General features: G+C 36.3%; 1 long non-coding RNA gene across 1 annotated transcript in view; it reads left to right on the top strand.

Annotated features, from left to right (window-relative positions):
- Positions 1 to 1,525: 1,525 nt before the first annotated feature.
- LOC112944946 overlaps positions 1,526 to 23,597 on the top strand; it is a 42,598-nt gene continuing 20,526 nt past the window's right edge. Inside the window, exons 1-3 of the long non-coding RNA XR_003248892.1 lie at positions 1,526 to 1,553; positions 7,944 to 8,069; positions 8,582 to 8,792. This is a non-coding gene — a long non-coding RNA (uncharacterized LOC112944946). The remainder of the gene's footprint in view (positions 1,554 to 7,943; positions 8,070 to 8,581; positions 8,793 to 23,597) is intronic.

Below are 23,597 nucleotides of genomic sequence, written 5' to 3'. Positions count from 1 at the left end.
ACATGCAGAGGTATGTAACTGTTTTCTTGATCGAAATGGCTTAGTGCTCTTGTTTGGCACCTCCTTTTCCCTGCAGCACTGCCACAAATGATATAGTGAAGGACATGGATTGTGTACACCTCCTTTAATGACTCTACTTCTCCTTCCTCCCAAGCACTAGAGGTTCTATAGAAATAGTGCTATGTGCATATGTATATGTGTACATACATGCATACATAAGTGCCTAACAACTCTGTTCTCTTGTGACTGCTCTTAGTGAGGGCTGTACTGCCATGAGAATGTTCTCATTTCATTCTTTCTTAAAAATCTTTATCTTATTGCATATCTGGTAGAGGATTTGTTTTGTAACTGTGACTCCTTAAACTGTTTAGTTTAACTTAACTAAAGGTAAACTTTAATGCTCCTGAGATCATTTAGGTTTCAGGGTTTTTTATTATGAAGCTGACAGTTCAAGACTTATTATCTCAATGCACCTGAAGGAACAAAAGTCATGAAAAATCATTCTTCACCCACCCCTTCACTAGAAAGGATCACAAACAACAGCAGTGGTTATGTTGAAGCTGTGTTTTGAGGCACATGGAGTCAATCTGAGATGTGTTTTCAGCATGTAACAGTTTGCTGCAATTAGAAAGCAGCATTATCACTTCAATTAGCCTTAGGCTTAATCTTTCCATTTCTATTTAGATCATATATCAACACTACGAGTTCATGTTGTACTTGTAAGTAACGTACATCAAATATATTACAGCTTTGTTTTTCCTTTTTAATGCCTATTTGACACGCTATTTAAAATGCGTTTCATTTTACACAAAATAATTATTCATATATTAATTGTGCACTCATCTTTTCTTCAGTGCTCTTTGTTTTCTGATTAAGTTGAATACAAGTCTGTATATTGCTGACTTCCAGTTCTGCTACATCTTAAACAGAGCCATTATGAATCCTGTTTATAATGGTACCATTAAAAATGATATGCTGTCAGGAATATCTTACAATGATGGAAAAGAATGTGTGTATTATATGACTATATGGTTTTAAAATTGTAATGGAATGCTTTTAATGGACTCAATATAATAAATCAAGCATATCTTCCTTGACTTAGCTATGTTATACCCTTACTAATTCTCTCCTATGAAGAACTGTTACTTAGTTTTGGAATATTTCTTTTCCTTCCAGCTTTTTGGACATTGTTCAGAATTAGATTTTATGCTTGTATTTATTTTAAAGGTCAATTATTGGTGATATTTTTTCAACAGATTTGTTATGTGGTTAACTGGGTACAATGCAAAGCACTTAGAATGTTGTGCAATTTGAATTCCAAGTGATAAATGCCATTAGAAAACCTATGAACTCTTTAAAAGGAGAACTTAACATATTCCTAATGGTGAAATACTGCTGGCTGTTACAGATACTTGAGATGATTCTGAGTGCAGCAGAAGTGCTGTAGTTGTGTGGAGCACAGCATGAGTGTAAGGGGGAGTCCTCGCCTATTGCTCCAGCCAGCAAAGATCATGGGGGAGTCTGAAAGAGAAGTGGATGAAGGACGACCTTAGGTAGATCCATGGTTATGCTAATTTAAAAGCCTTGAAAACAAGATTGTCAAGGTAACTGTTCCATCCCAAAGATGCTTCTGGAGGCTTTTTGACCCAATTGACTGCTTTTGATGTGAATTAAGTGTTTTAAGTGTTAATAGAAGATGAACATATTTGCTTGTCTTGTTATCTCTTGTCTACTTACAGATTGGAGTAATACAGAAAGGATTGTGGTTAGCTGAAGATAGAAACATTTCTATTTCCTTTATTGTAGGTGTATGAAGCTAAAATTAAGTTTAGGACAGGGTTGTAGCCATATCTATTCCAATTGCACCTGTAGGGGGAGAGTTATTTGAGAAGTGTGTTATGGAGCTATACAGACTTCCAATCAAAGACTGTCTACTTGATGATGCTTGGATAAAAAAAAAAAAAAACCACCTTTAAATGCATCATCCCTTGGAACATGTTTTATGATATTCTACAGCTCTACGCTATAAGACAAAATCCTGTACCATCATGTCGTTTGTGACTGAATAACAGTGATGATTTCTTTTCTCAGATATGTTCAAAATTCCAGCATAATATTATTATACATTTTTCAGATGTCTGGTTTGTTCCTTGAGGCAAAAGGCATGTAGATTCCTAAGCAGACAGAAGGAAGATAAATAAAACACCCTAAATATTCAGTAGTTTAAAATGAAGGAAACAAAAGCAGTACACTTGACATGTACTTTTGTTTTTGATTTCTCAAATATTTAATTCACAAAATACTTAAACAAAATTTTTTTCTCAGAAGTTCTCCTTGGTTTCTCCTATGGAATTAGTGACTTTAGCATTTAAGAGTATTGTATTGTTTCTGATGGTAATATCACAAGAAATGGCGTGACCTCAAACCCCGGAATTTTAGAGAACTTGTAGCCTTCTGTCTGAATCTGAGTGATTTTAATTTATAATTTTTTAATCTTACAGTAATTTATCATATTAAGAAAATAAAATAAGTGAGTCTGAGATAAAGAATACTTGAGTATCTTGGATCACTCTTTTAGAATTCATGTATTTTGGCAGATGAATTTAGAAAAATTGGAGAAAGAGAATGCATCTCTTGCTAGTCATGATTGTGCTGTGGTCCTCTGTGCTGTTCCAGCTATGCTTGTGTCCTCTTTCCTGGAGGCTGCTCCCTTGTCACTACTCCTAGAGCAATTAATCCTCAAATTGTTCTCAAACTTCATTTGGAGCTAACGAAGTTTCAGAGAAGTGTTAGTCTAACTCCTTTTGACTGAACCAGAGTTAGGAATGATTATGGGAATTATTATTCTGGACCATCTACGAGGGTGGGAACCTTTCAAATTGGAACAGTATGTGTGAACAGCTGCAGGTATTTATCACTTCTGATTGTCATGTATTTTTTCATTTACAGGATGAGACACAGGTTGTTGACTGGAGCATAATATAAAATATTTCCTTGGAAAAGTTGTGATTACACATGTCCCAAAAATGTGTTCTAGTTAATGACAGCCATGCACTCTGCCCTGTTTGTTTTTTTCTTGCCTTCTCTCAAAGAGAAAGGAAAAAAAAAGGAAAAAAAATTACATAAACACATTAAATATCACGTGAAATAATAGATTAAGATCCAAATTATTGTTAGGGTACTAGCCTAAAGCTACTAATGCATTGGCTGAACTTTGCAAAGGATTTTAATAGAGCTTTGATTGCCTTCATCATGGATCTTTTACATTAAATTTACATTAAATATGTTATAAGCAGAGCAACAATCCTCAGACAAAATTCTGATTAATAATGTGAAGTATTATGCGATGAACTTAGAAACTTCATCCTTCATTTATCATTTAAGGAGACTAATCAGATTCACCTTATTCTACTTTTAGTTGAAACTTTGTCCGTGACATGGAATATACAGATTGTTTTCACTGCTTTTTTAAAAATAATCTATTATAGAATCTTCCTGTGTTTAAAATGACAACTCAATTTTGCCAGTTTTTGCTAAAATGCTATACCAATGCCAATTTTGCTAAAATGCTATACCTAGAGTGCCATCATCTTGTATGTCTTCTCGTTGGTGAATCTTTAGCAATAAGCAGAAGGAGCCACACATGCAAAAAAACAGATTTTACCAGAAGTCCAGAACCTGACAGCATTCCTAAAGGTATCTTGAATGAGAGGTTAAACCATCTAATAAATGTGGCGCATCTTTTTTGCATTCCCCCTCTGATTTATGTGACACAGAACAGCTCTGCCTGAATCGAGCATTGCTCACTGCTTACATGGGGAGAACAATGGTCCGATGTATTTTTGGTGTACTGAAAGGGTTAGGAGATTTAAGGACTGCACTAATGATAAATCAATATTTAAAAGCTATTCTTATGTCTTGGCCATCCTGGTCCAAGGATTCTTTTCAAAAGGTTTAGGCCTTAATAGGTTTTAAACGACTGAGAAATACTGATCTGTCCGATGCTGGTCTGGTAGTTGGGTGCCTCCTGATGAGATTCACAAGCAGCAGTGAACTCATCAGGAAGCCATCTGCCGCAAGGAGGCTTCATGAACTGCAGCCTTGTGCGACTCGGATGACTCTCTGCAACCCTCCTGCAAAAACCTCCGACAGATTTATGGGCTAAAACACTTGTATGATAGCAGATACCCCAGGCCTTCGAAGGCAAAGAGTATGACTGCAATGGCCAACCCCTTGTGGACCTGTGTTGGAGGACTCCTGGTGCAGAAAGCCTTAAAATGTTTTGAATCCCTAGTTTTGATGTAACTTGTAGCTCCTGTCCAGGTCTGGGTTTGATACACAGTGAAGAAATGGGTCACCTACCTAGCCAAGATGTGCGTCACCAAAGGGCAGCCGTAAGCTGGGAACTCAAATTTTATTTTAATGTGTAATTTGTGTGCGAGGGGGGAAAAAAAGCTGTCTCTGCTTTGCTCTAATTAGTATTATTTTAACAATGTATTTGTTTTATCACAACATGGGTACATTTAGTTTTAGAGGCAAAAAGAAACATTACATTCTTCACAGGGGCAGGGGGAAGAAAATGTGAAACACTTTGTTGGGTTTTATAAGGGAAATTTTGCTCTGTTGCATGGAAACTGACAAATACTCTATTTTTTTCTTAAAGCATGTCAAGATTAAAAAAAAAATGGAAAAATTATTCCAATCCTCCTCTAAATCCTAGGTTATCTTTTTTAGGTGACCTTAAAAATGCATTTTATGTATTTATGTATTTTTGTACTCGTCTTGGGAAATCAGTCTTGCTTTTGGAGGACGTGGCCTGTGTCATGTACAGAGGCATGGTGCACAAAGAGTTACTGCCATTTGCATAAAAATGCCAGCAAAGTGCAAATGCTGCCTCATTAATATGAATGAGGTTCACAGGATATTTACAAATTGCACAAAGCCCCTGGTTTAAAAAAAATATATATATGTATTTGATGCAAGTCACACACTGTGTGTATATGAATCAGTTCCTGATACCAGCATAACACGGCGTGACAATAAGTAAATATAATGGTTGTCTTCATCCTCATTGACACAGGAACTTAGATTAGGTGCTGACAGTAACAGATGTAGCCCTGGATATTAGTTGAAATGAACTCCGGTATAGTATATCATGGTAATAGGCTTTGTCAATATGAAGCATGCTGCAAAAGCAGGGGCTTAAATCTGCATGAGGAAGTGAGAAGGGGGTCAGATTGGAAAGGACATGTCTTTAGTGGTGTGAGGAGGCTTGTGCCTTTCGAGGAGGTGTCGTATGCATGAAATAATAGACTCTGGAGCATTAAAAGTATTTTATTAACGAGAGGCTGTTTTTTTGGTCGTCTGTGATAATGGGAGAGATAATGTGTGTCTGCAGAGAGGCAAGGAATCAGAATTGTGGTTTAGTGAGCAGTAAAATCATGTAAAATTATGTCAGGCATTAAGACTTATTCATAATACAGTATATACAAATAAATAGAGAGAGGCTTATGCATGAAGAATGGCGCTTATCTTTCATTCATATTTGTGAATGACCCATATAGGAGCAGTATTTTCTCATGGGCTAAATGAAATATAAAATTTTTCTCTGGGTAAGTTATTTTATGCATTAATCATTGGTTTTTGTGTTACGAAAAATACAGGATCTACAGCTAAGTGGGAAAATGAATCACATCAACTTCACTCAAAGCTTAAAGGCATTTATTTTAAAATACTGCAGCCTAATTCAAGAATGCTGTGCTCTGGTATCACAGCTATTTGGCTTCACAGCAATGAGCTCATCTTTTCATGAAGAGTTACATTCCTAACCAATTCCAGGTATTAAAACAATATCATGAGGACACAGCCCTTTTTTATAGTTTAATTACTATTATAACCCTAAATATTAAACTATAATTTTATAACTATTCAGATTGCTCAGTTGATACTTCATAAAGAATGAGAATTTGAAGAGTTGGGTGGTCTGTGTTTTATTTTAATAAGAGGCAAAGCTATATTTTTCCATGGATTAAGTCCAACACAGAGAGAACTGTCAGGGTGAAAACAATAGAATTTATCTCCACTGATGTAGTTTGACATATGAACAAGAGCCTGAATTGTTGCCATGGCAATAAATGTGTAGGACTTATGCATGCATTTTCTGCTATAGGATTTTGATTAATGGCATTGACTAAACAGTCTGAAGTAGAAGAAACACTGCAGCAGGCTTGAGAAGAGAGGTGGCTGCAAGTTGGGGATGCACCCCCTACTGCACCTTCATCCCAATAAATAAAAAAAGGGGGATGATTGGAAACCCAAGGTGTCAATTTTCCACTTAAGTATGAACTACGCATTTACTGGTGATGCTTAGAGCAAGGAATTAAAACAAAATATCTGCCCCTGAGCTGTATTGAGACACTTAAAAAAAATTCAGTTTATATTGCTTTTCTCCTTCTGGGATGGTGCTTTTACTGAGTGGAGTGGCTGGAATGAGGCTTTTCTATCTTTAATGTCAGGGTAGCTCGTTAAATGTCTTGATTCAGAAGATGGATTAAAGTAGTTAGGTTTGTCTTCATTAGGATGTTGAGGCTGTGGAAGATGAGTGTTTCACTGTCCTACAGAGCCCAGGCCCTGCTGGGAGCAGGGAAAGGTGCTTTACTGTTTCAGGAGGACCTGGGCAAGGTGCAGAGGACTTTTTTGGAGGTGGCTTCATTAAGGGTTTAGCCAGAGCTTAGTGCAAAGAAGTCCCTAAATAACATGTACCTTGAACTTATTGTGAAAGAAATGGAAGGTGAAACTAATGACTTACAAATTGTGCTGACAAGGATTTTTCGGCATATTCTGGACCACATATGGTCACCAATTACATGTATTCATGGGATTTAAAACTAAAGCAAGGAACTTCAAAAACAAATGCAAACAATTCTAAAAATCTATGAAAATCTCTCATCTAAAACATGAAGGCCCTCATTCTTTACGTGGCCTTAAACATATTTTCTTCCCATATTTGTTCATTATAAGAGCTATTTGTGTTTAATCAAGGGTTCAGCTCTTCTCAAGCTCATCTGTTCCTAATCAACCCTGTCAAGGAATCAGAGTGGTAAGTTTTTGACGTTGATATGATTTCTATGGTAATAGGATAGTTGAGGAGCACAGCGTTATTATTTTATTGTAGGAGCAGGCAAAAGAAAGACTGGGCTGTGTGGGAGGCAGAGTTAACAGGGACACAAATATCGTTAGTCAGGGAAAACAAGAGCATGGGAAATGATGGCCAATTAAAGGTATTTTTGTGAAAGGACTCCCTTCCAGTTTGCCTGCATGTGAAGTTTTCTGTTCCTTTAGAAACTCAGTTACTGTAGAATCCTTGTAGAAACAGCCACTGCTTTTAATTCATAATAGGTGCTTTTCAATATTTTTGCCATTATTATTTCACAGTCTCTCGATTGTTTCTTCTGCAATTGCTCAGTATAGACTTTTAAGGAAAGATTATGTTAATTAATTTAAAGCTTTAAAACCTGTGTTTGTTTGGTCCTGAGGCTCTCAGTCTCCCACTGCCTTTGTCTCACTGCCACTAGCACCTTCCTCTCCTCCATGGCACTTGGTGACATGTATTTTTTTGTGGTCCACCCTATTTGTAGGGCTTCTGATACAGCAGTGAAGGAGCCTTGGTTTATTTGTCATGCTTGCAGACTTGAAAACCAAGTGTTTTGTTTTGTTTTAGGGTTAAGGCTGCTTTATTGGGCACTGGATGGCTCAGCTACTCTTTGGGCCTCCCTACTATCTGTTAGTGAGCAGTATGCTTGACAACTGTGATTTAGCCTTTCTGCCTCGTTTCTACGCCCTTAGCAAAGCAAGTAAGAAGAGAAGGGATACAATGACAACCTAGAGAGCTTATTTTACGGGAGAGAATGTCTAATTTCATAGGCCATTTTTTTCTTTTTCAGCTTCTGGAGCATTGTTTTTGTCTGGTCCATTGCTGTGACTCCCAGGCTTCCCAGCCTTTTATTGTGTCCAAAGTTCTACCTCATTTTAGGACACACACAGTCCTGGTCCTCCTCCTGTTCTGTGAGGTAAGTGTCCCTGCTTCCTCTGCCAACAGCTGCACTGCACTCAGGATAGGGGGTCATGCCTCAAAATAAAGGAATCTGACTGAAGTAGCTCAATCTGAGATGCTAAGTAGTCATAGAATGAATCGGGAGCAGGGAATGTAAAGAAACACCTTGGGAGTTGATGTTCATCATCAACAATATAAAGAGAAAAGGTTGTGGAACCTTTCTTCCGTCTGTACCTCAATTTGGTCTGTCTGATGTGAGATAAGGTCATTGAAATCCACTTGGTCTTATACAAGAAGCAAACTTTAAAACAGCAGTTCTTTAGTTATTTGTAGACTACTAGAAAGGAAAGGATTCAGAACAGTGCTTACAGATATCTGACTAGGAGCAAAATAATTGCTCCTGTATAGAAAAGCATCAAAATCATTTCCTCGTTTATCTCTCTTGCACTTTCATGCAACCCACACAATAGGCCAGAAGGCACTGTCTGTCAAGCTGAGCTGCTCATAAGACATTCATATTTTTGACAGGTTATCACCTTAATAAGATGATGATCAGAGAGAGACCATCCAGCTCTCTGGCAAGAAGACAGACCAGACCAATTATCCTGATTCAACCTCAAAAAAGAATGGACTCAAACAGAATTCCAAAGCCGTTTCAGGACAAGGGAACAGAATGAGAAGCTGAAGTCTTATTGAGCTGTCATCGTTGTATATTGGCCTTTGCTTATGCCAGCCAGAAGTAAGTAGTATGATCAATGCTCTGGTCATCAAATCACTTTTGTCTCCTCATTGCACAGATTCTCTCAGTTTTCTAAACCCTGTTGCACTGTTCATATTGCTCATCCCAGATGAGAATTAGGGGTAGGAATTCAAGTAACAATGAGAAAAAACAGGCATTAAGAAGAACTCTGCCCCAAAGGTTGGACTGAGGATGCACTACAAATTCATTACTGCCTTGTTTGAAATTGATTTTCGAGTAAGCTTAGAAAGAATCTAATACTTCTAAAGCTACTGAAGCAAATATCCTAGGCCTGGCACAATGTTATTTTTAGGATGGGCTGTGGAAGTGAAGCCGTAGGTGAATGATACTGTTATATGGGACACAGGGTTTCAGACGGTATAGAGTGCAAACAAATTTGGTCACAACTGCTCACATCTTATTCTGGATTTAGTTGTGGAATCCCTTAAAAATCAGCCTTACATTGGTCTTTTTCAATGTCTACGTGATGGCAAATTCAGTGTTGGCATTTTTTAAGTAGCCTAACAAAATGGAGTCAACCTGTCTACTAGACAGATTCTTAGAACCTCTTCTACTAGACAGGTTTCTGTCTAGAAACAGTCTACTTCTTTGTTCACATCAGTGCAGTCCAAAGAGTCCAGTGTTTCAAAGATATCTGATGACATGCAAAAGATACCTGGATGAACCTGAGCTGCAGTGAGGTAGAGGTAGTGATGTTTAGCAGAAAAGAGCAGATAGAAGAATTTCCAGTTGTGTACATGCGCAAGCTAGCCAGTTCAGCAATGGCCTTGGATACTAAGGCCTCAGCATTTCAAAAAAATCATTTTTGTCATCTCTGGTTATCTAAATTCCACTTCATCCCAGAGCATAAGGCTTTTGCTATGGTTAAGGTGCCTTTTTCACTTTTCAGCTGTATTACAGCAATAGCTGAAATCAGCAGTACTCTGGACAGCCCAGCAAGTCAGTCAGTCATTTAAATGTTTCCTCAGCACTGTCAAAAAAGCTCTCTCTTCATATAGGGTTTTCAAAATTTGAAAAAGGCTTTTTCTTTAAGCATTCCCACTTTTCAGAAAATCTGAGAAGCTACCAAAGATTAAGACCACAGCTGATACCTGTATTTTTTTCAGTAGAAGTTTCAATGATTAGGATTGAAGTGCACAGCTGGAGAACATAGCATTTGTTCAGTGCTCCAGCCCATGCTGTGAACTGTCTCAAAGCAAAAACAAGCAAACAAAAAAAAAACCCACCTAAACCAAAAAACAAATTCACCCTGACCTGTCCCAGATATTCATTAAACAGTGTTAGGATCCCTGAAAGGTGTTCTGGGACAACAGTACATAAATTACAGAAACCAAATAGATACTTTTGGTAAGCTGATTTTGGCTCTCATCAAGAGTCTTGGTAATATTTTCTCCTTCGTATTGTTTGAGCTGCAGCTCAGAGTCCTGCTGAAGTGCTGTCCTATGTAAGAAATCAGAATCAGGGTTTTGCTTTTCTGACATGCCCTTACAGTTTACTAGTTTCAATCCTTCCTTCCTGACACAAAATAAAATCTTTGTCTGCACTTACTATTAATAATTTCTACTCGTCATATGCCAAGTCCTCTATAAAAGTTTAATAACAACTGTTTTACTGTTGTCTAATGCTTAGATGCCAAGCCTGTACCCTCAAAAACTTAAATAGAGAATATGGAATTAAGTTTTAGATTAAACAACCTCTCGGGGGGAAATGATCCTTAGAGGAGTTTAAACAAGTGAATGGGAGATGTAGATATTAATAAAAATTCTAATATCCAGCTTTCCACATTTAAAAATTATTAGAATAACTTTTAAAATCTGGTCATATAGACTCATTCTTCTACAGTGCTAAGCACCTGGTCTGTAAATCAGACTCAGAATTGAGTACCTGAAACTACTGGGGTCACTTTTTCAATGCTTTCAGAGGAATCTTTGACAGAGCACCTCAGACCTTTAGAATCACCATATGGTACCTGCTGACAAGGTTTTATTTCTTACTTTGCAATAGATGATATTATTCCTTCTGCACAGATAAGTGCTGTTGCAGTAAAGGATGTGAGAGATTAATATGAGAGCAGCTTGCTATCAGTTCTGTGATTGCATCTTCTGTGATACATTTCACCTTGGTGACTATTGTGATGAGAAATCGTGTGGTTGCACAGATCACACTAGCTTGAAAATAAGCTTAAGGAAGATAATTTGCTCATCTTCTAATGTGTCCAGTATATATATTACTTTTATGTGTTTAAAGTAAGACAAACTCATGTTTTATAGAAAAAGTATGTACTCTTTGGTATATTTATGTATTTGTTTACTTGGGGTTTGAATTAATGCGGTCCCTTTCAAGAACAATTAAAATTAGTTTTATAATTCATGACTGAAATTCAAACCCACGCAGCAGATGCACACTTATAAAGAATATGTTGGAAAATAGAGGATGCAGGAATCCCTGCTTGTTTCTAGGCACTAGGTGTCAGCTAATGAGTTAGCCACAGGTGTATGCTAGTGAGGGGAGTTGGATTTGAAAAGCTTGTTGTATGCACTGTAAGTTCACTTTAATGTGAGTAAAAAGTTGTGCTTTTACATTAGTGATACATCATATGTAGTTATATGCACAACCTATACATCCACATGTATAGGGAATGCAAAGGGATTTCCTAATGATTCCCTGGAAATCACATAGACAGAAGGCCATTAAAGTCGTGCAGAAGATTTGGTTCAAAGAGAGCTCATCTCTGAAACTGCTTTGCCTTGGAAGTCGTGAAGTAAGCAGTGGTCTGCTGAAGTATTAAATCTGTGAATGCCTTTGGGCATTTTGCTCGCGTTTAGGGCTGCTGCCTGCTGACAGGCTTTGAATAAAGTTATGTTCTCCAGAGTTAAAACGTTGTGAAAAAAACCATTAGAGATAAATCAGGTAATACTTTTGTTGCGACCAGAGTATAGCAGAACACAAGTATGTTTGTGGTGTCTCCAAAAGTACTGGCATGTGAAAACCAAAGACAGTTGATTCAAAGTAAGGCTTTTAAACTTGAGTCTATCTCTTATGAAACTCAGATTGATTAACAGAGCAAACTTTTGGAAGTCCGTTACTCTGATGTCTGTTAGTGTGTGGAGAGTTTTCTTCGCTCTTTGTAAGCAGATATATGCTTCTTGGAACAAAAAGGAGGATTTGATTGTTTGACAGTATTAAAAGTGTCTATATTAGTTCATAGCTAGATTTGTGGGTAGAAAGAGAAACAATGTGTTTGTAAAAGGAAGGGAGAAATCTTTAAAAATCTAGCCTATCCTTTAACACCAATTAACCATGTGTATATTCAAGGGCACAGAAAAATTAAAAAAAAAAAATGTGTAATGCTTACTAGGGCATAGTTTTTCTTCCTCCATATTTTTTATTGGAAAAATAGATTGCTGATATTCTATGAATTTTCCTGCTCAAATATTTCTTTTGCAATATGTGGCTTATTTCTAAAACTAGAGAAAGTCATGCTTGAATATTAGCCTGGGGTTTCAAGTTTATCTCCCCTGATAAAGACTGCCTAGTCAAAATATTTTTAATTGAACTTGCCTTCTAGGTAGTCAGTTCTCATATCAAATTATCATGTAAACTTCCAGGGTCTATATTGTGGCATATAATTTTATTATCTGGTAATGTCTGATATGAAATTTTTAACTCTAGATAGAGATAGGCAAGGGATTGGCTATCTCTAAGATGAACTGATGGTCAATTTGATAGCCAGGGTTCCTGATTCCTGTTTTTGAAGAGCACACAGCTGTCTTTGGCTCTATTCACACTTTGGTGCCATCTTTTACACCACTAAATCAAATTAAATGATAAGTTACATACAGTAATCATATATAGTATAAATTTTATATCACAACAGGTTTTAATAATAGGTTTTTCTCTTTAAGGAAGTATCTTTGATCCAGTCTCAATGAACAAAAGATTCTGCCTTAAAAAAAAAAAAAAACAAGAACTAAAGAAAAATGGAGAAAAAAAAGCTGTTTCATTTTATATTGGAAAAATACAATGTGACATCTGGAGAATAAATTGTTCAGTCAGCCAGAAATACGCCTTGTAAAAATTGCTTAGGTTTCTGTAACAAGATTATTTACTGCGACTGTTCACCTATAATACAGCACACTTCTGAAATGGACCTTTTATGAAACACATCAAGCACTGTGGAAATGTATTCAGTGCATTAATCTACAACACTACACACTTTACAACACTTTTAGAACAGATTTTGAAACTCAGACCATCTAATGAGACAGAAAGTTTTTTCTTTATATTCATTCCAGTCATGTTTTATACTAAGACCTTGGGGTATTTAACATAATGTAATGGGGTTATTTCTTAGAAAATACAAACAAAAAATGTATTACTCTTCAGATGACTACTGAGCTCATGCTGCTCTCTGCTCGTATTTCTCTTGCACTCAAGTAAACCAGATACTATGTTTCTTGCTCTAAATCTTTATAAATATTTAATCAACTTGATTTAAGCCAAATCAAAAGTTGTCCATTTCTAACCACACTTCCATATGGAGTAATTAGTGGCAACAGCCTGATTTTGATCATACTTGCAGGAAAATTAGGTCCTGATCCAGCGTGGGTTGTTCTACTACTGCTCTTGGTATCTCAAATGAAGTAAAGTGTAAATCAGAAATAGAATGGCAAACAGATTTTTTTTTTTTTTGTAATATGGATTACAATGAAACAGCAAGGGCTTAGGCGGGGTTTTATGTTGTGTGATTCAGAAATCACTGCATTCAGTAAGGAGCACACTGAGCTGAGCTGTTGATGCAAGAGGGTAAAGCATGATTGCAAAAAAAGGGTATTTTATAGTTTTGAAACCGAATATAGAACACAGTCTTTAATTGTTCTTTTGCCTGAGAGCAGAGTGAATAATCTCTTGACTGGCAATAACATTATATGAATCATATGTTGGAATCCTTGATTCAGACCTTGTGTCTGCCATATTCTGGCAAGTCAATTTGTCCCAAAACAACAGATTTTCTCCAAAAGTCAATTATAAAAACAGGCATCAGGTTCATGAAATTCCTGAACTGTCAACTGCCATTAAGGATGTAGGTTGTAAGAGAAAGCAGATGTAGAATAAGAAATGCAGTGTGCAAGCAAAAGGCATGTAAAAATGTACCTCTGTCCCAGTTGTTTAGCACCCGTGCTGTTCTAGGGACCTGGTTTATGGGAGGATTTCAAAATAGGTAAACTATAGGTCTCTCTTCAGGCTTTAGAATTTGTGTTCGTACCTGCCCAAACTTCAGACCAGCTCATCATGGGCACTGATCTAAAATACTCATCAGTTTTATGGTGAAAGACTTGGACAGTGCAAATATCAATCACAATTAGTTCTAATTTTAATTAATAAGTAGCTCTAATTCTAATTCTTTATCCTATATTTTTTATGTTGCTGTTGGAGGATGATGTTATCATATGGAGAAAGATAAGATTTGTCAACTGAAGGGAATGTAAATTGTCACTTCTGGAATTTTTGTCTTCTACTGTTGACTTAGTGGTTGGTCTGAAATAACTTAGTTTTCATTTTGCTTGTGTTGCTTATATGAACTACTATATTAGTGAGTTTTGCTGTTATTCTATTAAAACAAGTCTTTATTAGGAAATGGCATTAATTTATGGTATTGGTATATGGTAATAGAGAGATGATACTATTAGCCTGAAATTGTCACCTGTCTTATTGCTTCCTAAGATATCTATTAATGTTTCTTCTGTCTCTTGCCTTCTAAAACTAATTCATCGAGGACTGTGAAGTGTGTGTCTTTAGATGCCTTCTGATGTTGTCATTTTTGTCAGTCTTCAGATGTTCAGTATCTGCTGTGCTCCTGATTTCCTGCAGATTTTCTTCTTTCTTCCCAGAAATGATTCGTGTCACTTTCCAGCAGCAGTATCTACATATCTGCTCCTTCTGCCACCAAAATACTCTTGCTGCTGGAAATCATACTGCTTCCTATAATAACCTTGGGTTCCTTGTATCCCTAAAAATGCAGCAATTTATCTCAACTACTGTTACAGCCCTCCTTTCATTTTCTGCCATTATTTTCCTTGCTTGATTTTATGCTCCAGTCAGCTTGGAAGTATCAGTGCTTTATCTAGCCCGTAAATCTATTCTTAATTTGATTATCTTTTTGTTTATATCCCTGATCTTTATATACTTTCTCTCTTTGCCTTTATTGTTACCTGAGATACGTATGTCCGATTTAAGGGCATATACTAAAAAATACAGCATGTAATTGTGGGTAGAAATTAATAATGTATTTCATACATGTTGTAGAAGGAATTTTCTAATGCTCTTTGGAGAAAAAAAAAAATAACTTTAAATATAAAGGGTAAGGAAATGATTTCTACTCACTACCTCGTAGCAGATGGAGCACTGATCGGAATAAAGTAGGAGATATAAGTAACATGTTTTCAGTTAAAAACTCTGTTATATCCCTTAAGCTCCTAGCCAAAGTTTCCTAAAAGTGTTTTTCAACTTTCATGCCTGCTTGGGTTAGGGTATGAGAATTTTATGTCAAGAACCGGGAGGTGTACAGAAATTAGGAGCTAAAAATATGCAAAAAAAAGTCATGTTCTTGCTAATGTATTTCTCCTGATCCAGAATTTGATGTTTCCATCACTATTCTGTATCCCATACAATCTCGCAGGAGATGTACATGGTCTTGCACCTCCTCATCTGTGTGTCTTATGTCGGAGGAAGAAAATCCCTAGTCCCCTGTCAAAAAGGCACCAAGTGGTTCTGTGTGGCAGGAGGAGGAGCTGAGTGGGCTCCTGGCCACACCAGTTGCTTTTCACGCTCGAGGGAATCAGTTACTATATTAAACAACAAATTCAAGTACAAAAATACCAACTAGAGAAAACCCTGAGAGTTAAGTAAGCCTCCAGATATTGCAGATGTTTCAAAGAGCATAAGAGTTAAAAACTAAGCTGGCTAGCTTGCTGGATATGTGTATATGTTTCAGCAAGCAATAGTAATCAAAAGCTTTTTCTCTGAAAGTACCACTGGAAAAATTGTTTTCTTCTGTATATTCTATAGATGGTAGCAGGATGGATTTGTCTGGATTCGCGGTTATAGTGTTAGATGGCATTTAAAACTGGGTGAGATTTTTTCTGTTCAGTCCTGATTCTGCACAGAACTGATAATGTTCTTCTTTCTATGCTTTGTAATCCTTAGTCAGCTACTAGGGCTTATAAGGTTATTAATTTCTTTTAAACCAAATCCCAATATTAAAATAAAAATCGACACTAAAAGTACACGAAATAAACAAGCTATTTCTTTGTAAACTTCATATAAAAAGCATGCAATAAGGCAGCACACATCACAGTAAGAACACATAATGTATGCTATATATCACCTCCTGCATGGCAAAATGTAAAGAGTGCAGGAATGGAAAAATGCAAATACAATTTTTAATGTAGGAAAGTATCTACATCCAGGAGATAAAATTAGGGTCAAAACCATATATGATAGCCATCCTTCAAGACAGCACAACTGATACCAAAGAATTTACAGAAAACCACCGCTCTTTATGAAGGAATTTGGTCTTTAGCTCCTATAGTGGCTGTTAAATGATTAAATGCTTTAAGGCTCCTACAATATTTTTTCCTTTCAGTGTATTTGCTGGGTAATTATAGTTGTGAGAGTTCAGGAGAAGAAACAGGTCATGCTAATCTTGTGTTCCCAAGCTGCAACCCCTCAGCCCTTCTCTATCGCATGAGTCAGCTACTCCTGGGGCAAGATTTGAAAGCGAATAGGATACAGTGCTGGCAGGTGACTAAGCTTTTTGTGTCTTACCCCTGTTACAGACCTTTGCTGATGCCTTTCACTGCATGGCTGGGTACAGAAGAGCCATGTAACCTGTGTAATGTTATCCTCCCGAAGGCCTGTCCTCCCTTCCCACGTTGCTGTCCAAGCTGGTAAGGGCTCTCATGCACTAACAAGGTTGGGGCAGCTCAAATGGGTTGTGTCTTTATGACCCCCAAAGAAGTGGTGGTTTAGCTACATGCACTGTGTGGTGGGTCCATAAAACATCTGGAGAGTCATGTTACGAAGTTGGAATATGGGTTGGGATAAATAATAGTAAACAAGGTGGTAGACTTTAATTGAAAGTGAAGTTGATGGCTTGGAGTAATGAAAATCCTTTGTGATGGAGTAGGTCCTGTGAGGGAGAAAATCTGTCTTAGAGGGGAAATGCACAGACCTAGTGAGTGAAGAGCACAGCTGATTATATCCTTAAAGAGCATAGCTAAGGATAGCGTACTTATGAAGGAGAAAAGTCTGTGTGTGTCTATATACACACTAATAAAAAAGAACTTTGTCCAAGTTGTAGTGTATCAGCTCACTTATGCAGAAGTGCAGAATCCCAGGTATGTCGCTAAAGGCAGAAGTTTTCACATCAGATTCCGAACTCTAGGGACTATGTGAAGTCATATTTGCTGAAAACTTACTGTCACAACAAAATCAGCATATTTTTCTCGGCTAAAACTTTCTTTCACTGTAAGAATTGTTGGTAAGTTCTCTGAAAAGGATTTACTTGCATAAAATCTTCAAAATTATCCTTTCAACCAGCCAGGAAAAGACATGCAAATTTTCTTTATGCCTGTGGAAAATTATTGATAAGGAAGAAAGCTTCAGCTTTCTTGTTAGTTATTAAGCTTGTAGGAAGCTAAAATCCTGTTCTGAATTTGTGCTTTTCCTCAACAGTTCACTAATTTTTCCAGTTTCTGACATGAGTTTGGACTGTGTAAGCCTTATTAGTCTGATTAGTGTGACTATGAGATTACTTATTTCTGATAGAATACGTATCATCTGATATATTCCAGAAATACAACTAAGGTCAAACATTTAATCCTAGAATTTGTTTTGCAATCCTGGATGGGAAAGTCCAGCCAGAAGTTGTCTAAATTCATGTTGCAAAATAGGTAAATGCTTTTTACCTGCTTTAGTTCATATAAGGGTGAATCAATTTAATTTTTTCCCTGCCTATGGCAAGATATGTGGGAAGGAATCAAAGTTGGAATGGATGCTCCAATTCTCTCCAAGGCTGTAACTATTTCTACTTTTCCAAGTTAATTCCTATTGAAGTAATTATGAAAATCTTAGTCTTAGAAGCTAATGCATGTATATACCTTATACATACTCAAATTGATCTAAAATCACAATACTTTCTCCTATTCCTTTTTCCTTCTTTGAAACTGTTGTAATGGATAGGCTTGTTTTGCTCTTGATATTTCAGTATGTACTGTTCATGGAATAATTTACAGTATTATGTTACAGCTTTAACAATGATCCTTTGAAACAAAAAAAGTGCTACTCTAATCATTTATTGATTGACTACTGCTGAAATACTATAGATCTCTGGTGCAACGTAAATGAGTGTTTTATATCTGATGCCACATTGCGAAATATTAGCATTCAGATTAAAAACAAGTGCATGCTGCCAAGAAAAGCTAGATTTAGGGCCAAAGCAATTGGGTTTTGAAATACATTTTTGCTTATTTTTTAAAGCATTTCAATTTTGGGAAAATGAAATTGAAGGAAAGCTTTTTGCCTGGTACAGTGTACATCTCGGGGTTTACCCAAGGGGATAGAAAACAAGCCATGGAGCTAATTTAGTTTCAGTACTAGAAAAAAAAATTCTTGGCTCAATAGGCAATCCTAAAGGTTGAGAACAGCTGCAGATCTCTTAAAATCATGCTTTAGCTGCAAAATCAGTTTTTGTATTTCTATATGCACCATCTAGTTATAAATATTTCCATGGTTATGTAGCTTCCTTTTTATAAATGGGTTATTTTAGTAATCATTTGATCCACTTAGAATTTATTTAGCCTACTTCAAGGTCAGTATTAAATTTAAAGAGAAAAATATAGCAAGAATAAGAGACTCTTTTCTGAAAGTAGTTGAAAATGCAATCTTCCTTAGGAAAATCTAAATATTCTGGTATGAAACACTGCACGCAACTCACCGACTTCAAAGAATATATTTGTTATTAAATAGTTTGTATTTTGTATTTCTGGAAGGAAATCTGGCAGTACTAATTTCTCATTTGTTTTTTGATGAAAAATGTAATCCTGAAAAAGGTAATCCTTGACCAAAACTGAAAAGATTTCCTTTGGAACACTATTTTGCAAATAATGCTGAGCAAAATCAACTTTTAAATTTTTTTAATTTTTAATTGGATTTTAACAGTATTTTTAAATGCCAGAAAACAATTATGCAGATCAAAAAAAAAGTTGCAAGTTGCTTAGTTTTCTTTTCTTTTCTAGAAAGCAAATAGAATTGATGGCTTTGTATAGAAGATTTTTTGTCTAGACATAATTATTCTTGCAGAGTAGAAATTTAAAGCACCTTCTAAAAAGCAATTGTAAACAATGCTTGAAAGTGAGTTTATGTATGAATTCTCCAGAAATTAAGCACTTGAATAGGGAGCATAATAGAAGCTTTTGTTGTCATAAATTATTTCTTAACAGTTGTCTGTCTTAAGTCCGCTGTTTCCTAAAATTGTTGTCATATGTATATATATTTCAAACATCGGCTCAGGTTGCTTTTGCTGTTGAGTATAAATCTCTATACATCTAGTCTTGTAACTCTAGCATGCTTTCAGGAAATATGACATGCATGTAAAATCATTTACGCCACCCTACATCACAGTGCAATTTCATCTAACAAATTTTTCCAAGCGATATTTGTGCTGAATGCTGCAAACTTCACATGAGCTCTACTCACCATGAAACAGAAACAGAGGGGTCTGTTGGCATCTGCTGACCCTCCCAGACTTTCTGTAGTCTTTTTTATTCCTGTTTTCTCCCTTCTCAAGTGTAATAATTTAATAATGTTTAATAATTTAATAATGTCCAAGTATGCTGATTGTATTAGTGCTTGGTGCCAATAGCTAGACGATAGGATTGCAAAGCAAGGATGAGGCCTTAGAGCAGCCTGAGCACCTGGAATGTCTCCAAGTGCTTGATCCCTAAGGACAAACACTACTTGCATGGCAGTATTAATAGCTATGACATCGCTAGTATGGTTAGAGAAATGGTCAACTGCTTCATCTTTGCAAAAACATCAGTTAATCATTAGACATAGTAGAACATTGCTAACAATATATCCATTTTTAATGTTGATAACATTGTTTTACCCTTTGTGGTGTTGAAGGTAGCCTTCATCAGTGGGACACGAAATGTGAAAAATGCCAAGAATTTTCTTTACCAATAGTTCTTAGCCTGCCATTTACATTAATAAATCAATGACTCATCAATTCTTTTCAATGCCGCATACAGGGAGGGAACTTAAGTATTCTAGTTTTAACATGTCTTTCATGTCAGCTGCCACACGATGCCCCATATCAGAGTATGACACTTTAGCCCCTGCAGTGGTAGGGCTTAATGTTGTCACCTGCCTGGCTTCTCTTAGGTGAGGAAACAGCATTAGCATCTTCAGCGTTGCACAATTTGATTCCCAACATACCATGATAATACATTTGCTCTGCTCATATGTATAATTTTCTTTCTTAACTTTTAAAGTTCTTTAGAAGAAAATATCAACTATTTATACTCAATTTGTCTTGTGTTTTGGTTACAATTATCAACATGATACTCAGCTTCACTTTCTTTAGACAGAGAACACTAGCAGTTAATGTTTTTAACTGTTAGATGATGGAGGGAGTAGCTTTCATTTAGAGGTTTTGAAAGCCATACTTGGATATAGGAAATTAGAGTACAGGGTACTACTCTATTAAAAACCATGATGGTAACACAGAGTAAATTGAAAATTGATACAAATGGGATGTAATTAGTTGAGGTTAGGCCATTAGTTTTCAAACAGACAGAGGATAATAAGGGTGTTTGTGACAAAATAATTATTATTACCTCTTATTAGTTAATGAATAATTAAAAAATGTCTAGGAAAATCTATTTAAGTTTCAGAGATGTTTTTCAAAGAACTATTGAGGAATCGGACATCAACTATCTTTTTAATGGATTTTTTTCTCAGCATCAGTCTTTGGTATTGCGGATGTTTTGGTCACAAGACTTTGTTTTCCCAGCCCAGCAGCATCAGCTGTGAAGTTTTAGTTGTCTGAATATTTTTCAGACTTGCTGTGCTGTATTCAATATCTATACTGTCTTTAAAATTTTGTACAAGTTACCCATTTTATTTCTATATATTTTGCATAGTAAATACTTTAATTGAATGATATTTTAAGTGACAGCTTAAGAATAGAACTGCAAATTTGGCCAGAAATCCCAACCCTTGGATTACATAAGAAGAAATCCTGGCCTGTAAGGCTAGTATTAGCCGGTATGTGCTGATCTGGGAATTTGCATCTACGTTCAGGATTTTTAACAACAGCTCAATTTTCCTTTCTTCATTATTTATTGCTGCTGTGAATTAACTAGTGCCTAGTTGTGACAACTTTCCCTGTAAGCATCGCAAAGAAGAGGGAGTACACAGCCCAAGAAACAGAGTCCCTGTGAACTCGCTGAGTGTAATTAAGCAGGATGGCAGGGATGGGATGGAAGGGACGAGTTGGCTCCTGCACAAAGGGCACAATTGCATCATATTTCCCTCCACTCATTAATTGACTTATGGACAATTATTTCAATGTTGCTTTGAGAAATATCTTTTTTTCTTAAGCTGAGTGATCATATAAGGATCTATAGTGTTCTGAGGTCAAGCAAGCAGACAACATGAAAAAAAGCAATAAAAGGAGATGAAGGGATTTTATTTGGAAAGTCAAAATTTTACTTTGTAGTTACACTTGTAATAAATACAGTATAGCAGATAATATTCACATCCTAAAATAAAGAAGAGATTTTTAGTAATTCCTTAAGTACTAATACCAGTGTGTTTTCCAAGGGGAAAAAATTGTTGAAAAAAGGTTTTTCTCATTATGCCCCAATACCCTTAAAATCCACAAAGAACATCATAGAATGGAAAATGGTATTTACTTGGGAAAATTGCCTGCTATTGGAATAAGTCATGTTACACAGCGTAGAATGGAATAACACACATCATAAATTAATGTTGTTGAAATGAATACTTGATATGAGTCCTGGGAAAGGTTCTTTGCCGTCAGTGTTTGAAAGAAGCGGGAGCGGTGTAGAAGCCCAAGCAATATGCGTTGCTTGAGAAACATGTAGGATTCCCTCTACTGATGAGTTAGCAAATGCTTTGGATCAGCTCCGTGTTGTAGTGTTGTTAGCCTTTACTTCAAAAGTAGCAGTGCAAGAAGGTGCTCTCTATGATTTGGAAGTAAATCAATACTGGAGTTCAATAAGGAATTGTAAGTTAGAAGACCAAAAATAAATTAAATTCTGTTGACCCCAACACCTGACCTATATCTTATCTTGGATTGAAGGCCAGCACAAGTTGTGTGATGCAGGGCTGTTGTGTCCTTGTGAGGACACATTCGTTCTGTGTTGTTAAAGCTGCTCTGGATTCAGGCAAGGCCAGACTGCCAGCTGCCAGATCTCTCTAGCTGTGGGTCAGGTTTTGCAGTTCACCTTATTCTCTTGTTTCCCTCATCCCTGAAATACCTCTGAATAGGCATTTTTATATGTTTTGTGATAAATCATTTAAGCACCTACTTTCTATCTTCTTTATGTGAATTAAGTATTTTTTCCACTCTAAATGGAATTGGTTTGAATGGCCTAACATTGTTCTTGATCATGGTTGCCGTTGAAAACAGAGATACCCAGTAACATTACCACAATTTAAATAAGTAGGGGAAAAACCAAAAGTGGCAGAGGAGGTGGACAACCTTCCCCTCTATGGCCAGGACCACATTTTCCCAGGTTTCTAATAAAGCTTGGTGCTGTCTGGCAGCTGGGCAGTGCAAATCCTGACCTGCAGCCTTGAGGAGTCCTGTGTGAAACAAGGATATGGGAATTACTCTGTGGAATGAGAGTACTCTCATGTGACCTAGCTTCACATTCAAACTAACAGGGGTCATCCATGAAGTGCTCAATGAGTTTATCTTAAGATCCAAAACATGGAGTTTTAGGTTGTTTTGAGTAATTCATCTATACTAAGTAAAATACCTGGTTTCAACCACTGCATATTTCAAGAATTTGTCTATATAAAAATCTAATCCCTCTGTGAATCTTGTTAAATTTATGACCCTAGCAAAATGCTGTGATAAAGAGTTCCAGAATCTAATTATGTGTTGTGTGAGAGAAATTATTTTCCTTTTATCAGTTCCTAATTTGCCCCATTTCAATTTAATATATATGTCATTTTATTGTATTATAGAAAAAGAAAAGAAAAGCTCCCACCTGACCTTCTTTATAACTTTCATTACTTCTTAATACACATTTTGTCATGCCTGTTTCTATTTGTCTTCTTTGGAGGAAAATAAACAAAATATGAGTTTAAAAATCAATTTCTTCTTATCTAAGATTTTCTTTGCTTTCATCAAATTTGTCTGCTTCTGTGAAACCCATAACTTATATCCTCTGAGATGCAGAAAATTTGTCATTTTTCTGTATTATTTCATCATTTTCCTTATGCATTAAAACATATATATTTTCTCTTTGCAAGATGTTGTTTATGATATGCCTTTCTTTAGGTCTACTAATAGTAATATTTAGGTGTCTATCCCTCGGTATATCAGTTTAGAACTTCTTAAAATGGATGACTGATGTCCATTATCTCTACAACGTATGTTAGTTTTCATTTATCAATATTGAATTTTTTTTTTGCTATGGCTTTGACCTAGATTAATAAGCCATTTGGAAGCTTGTTATCGTTGTC

Source organism: Nothoprocta perdicaria, unplaced genomic scaffold (assembly GCF_003342845.1).
Source record: "Nothoprocta perdicaria isolate Ctin4 unplaced genomic scaffold, notPer1 scaffold_18, whole genome shotgun sequence".
Lineage (NCBI taxonomy): Eukaryota > Metazoa > Chordata > Aves > Tinamiformes > Tinamidae > Nothoprocta > Nothoprocta perdicaria.
The sequence above is the reverse complement of the archived record's forward strand: the minus strand, read 5'-3'. Positions and strand labels throughout refer to the sequence as shown.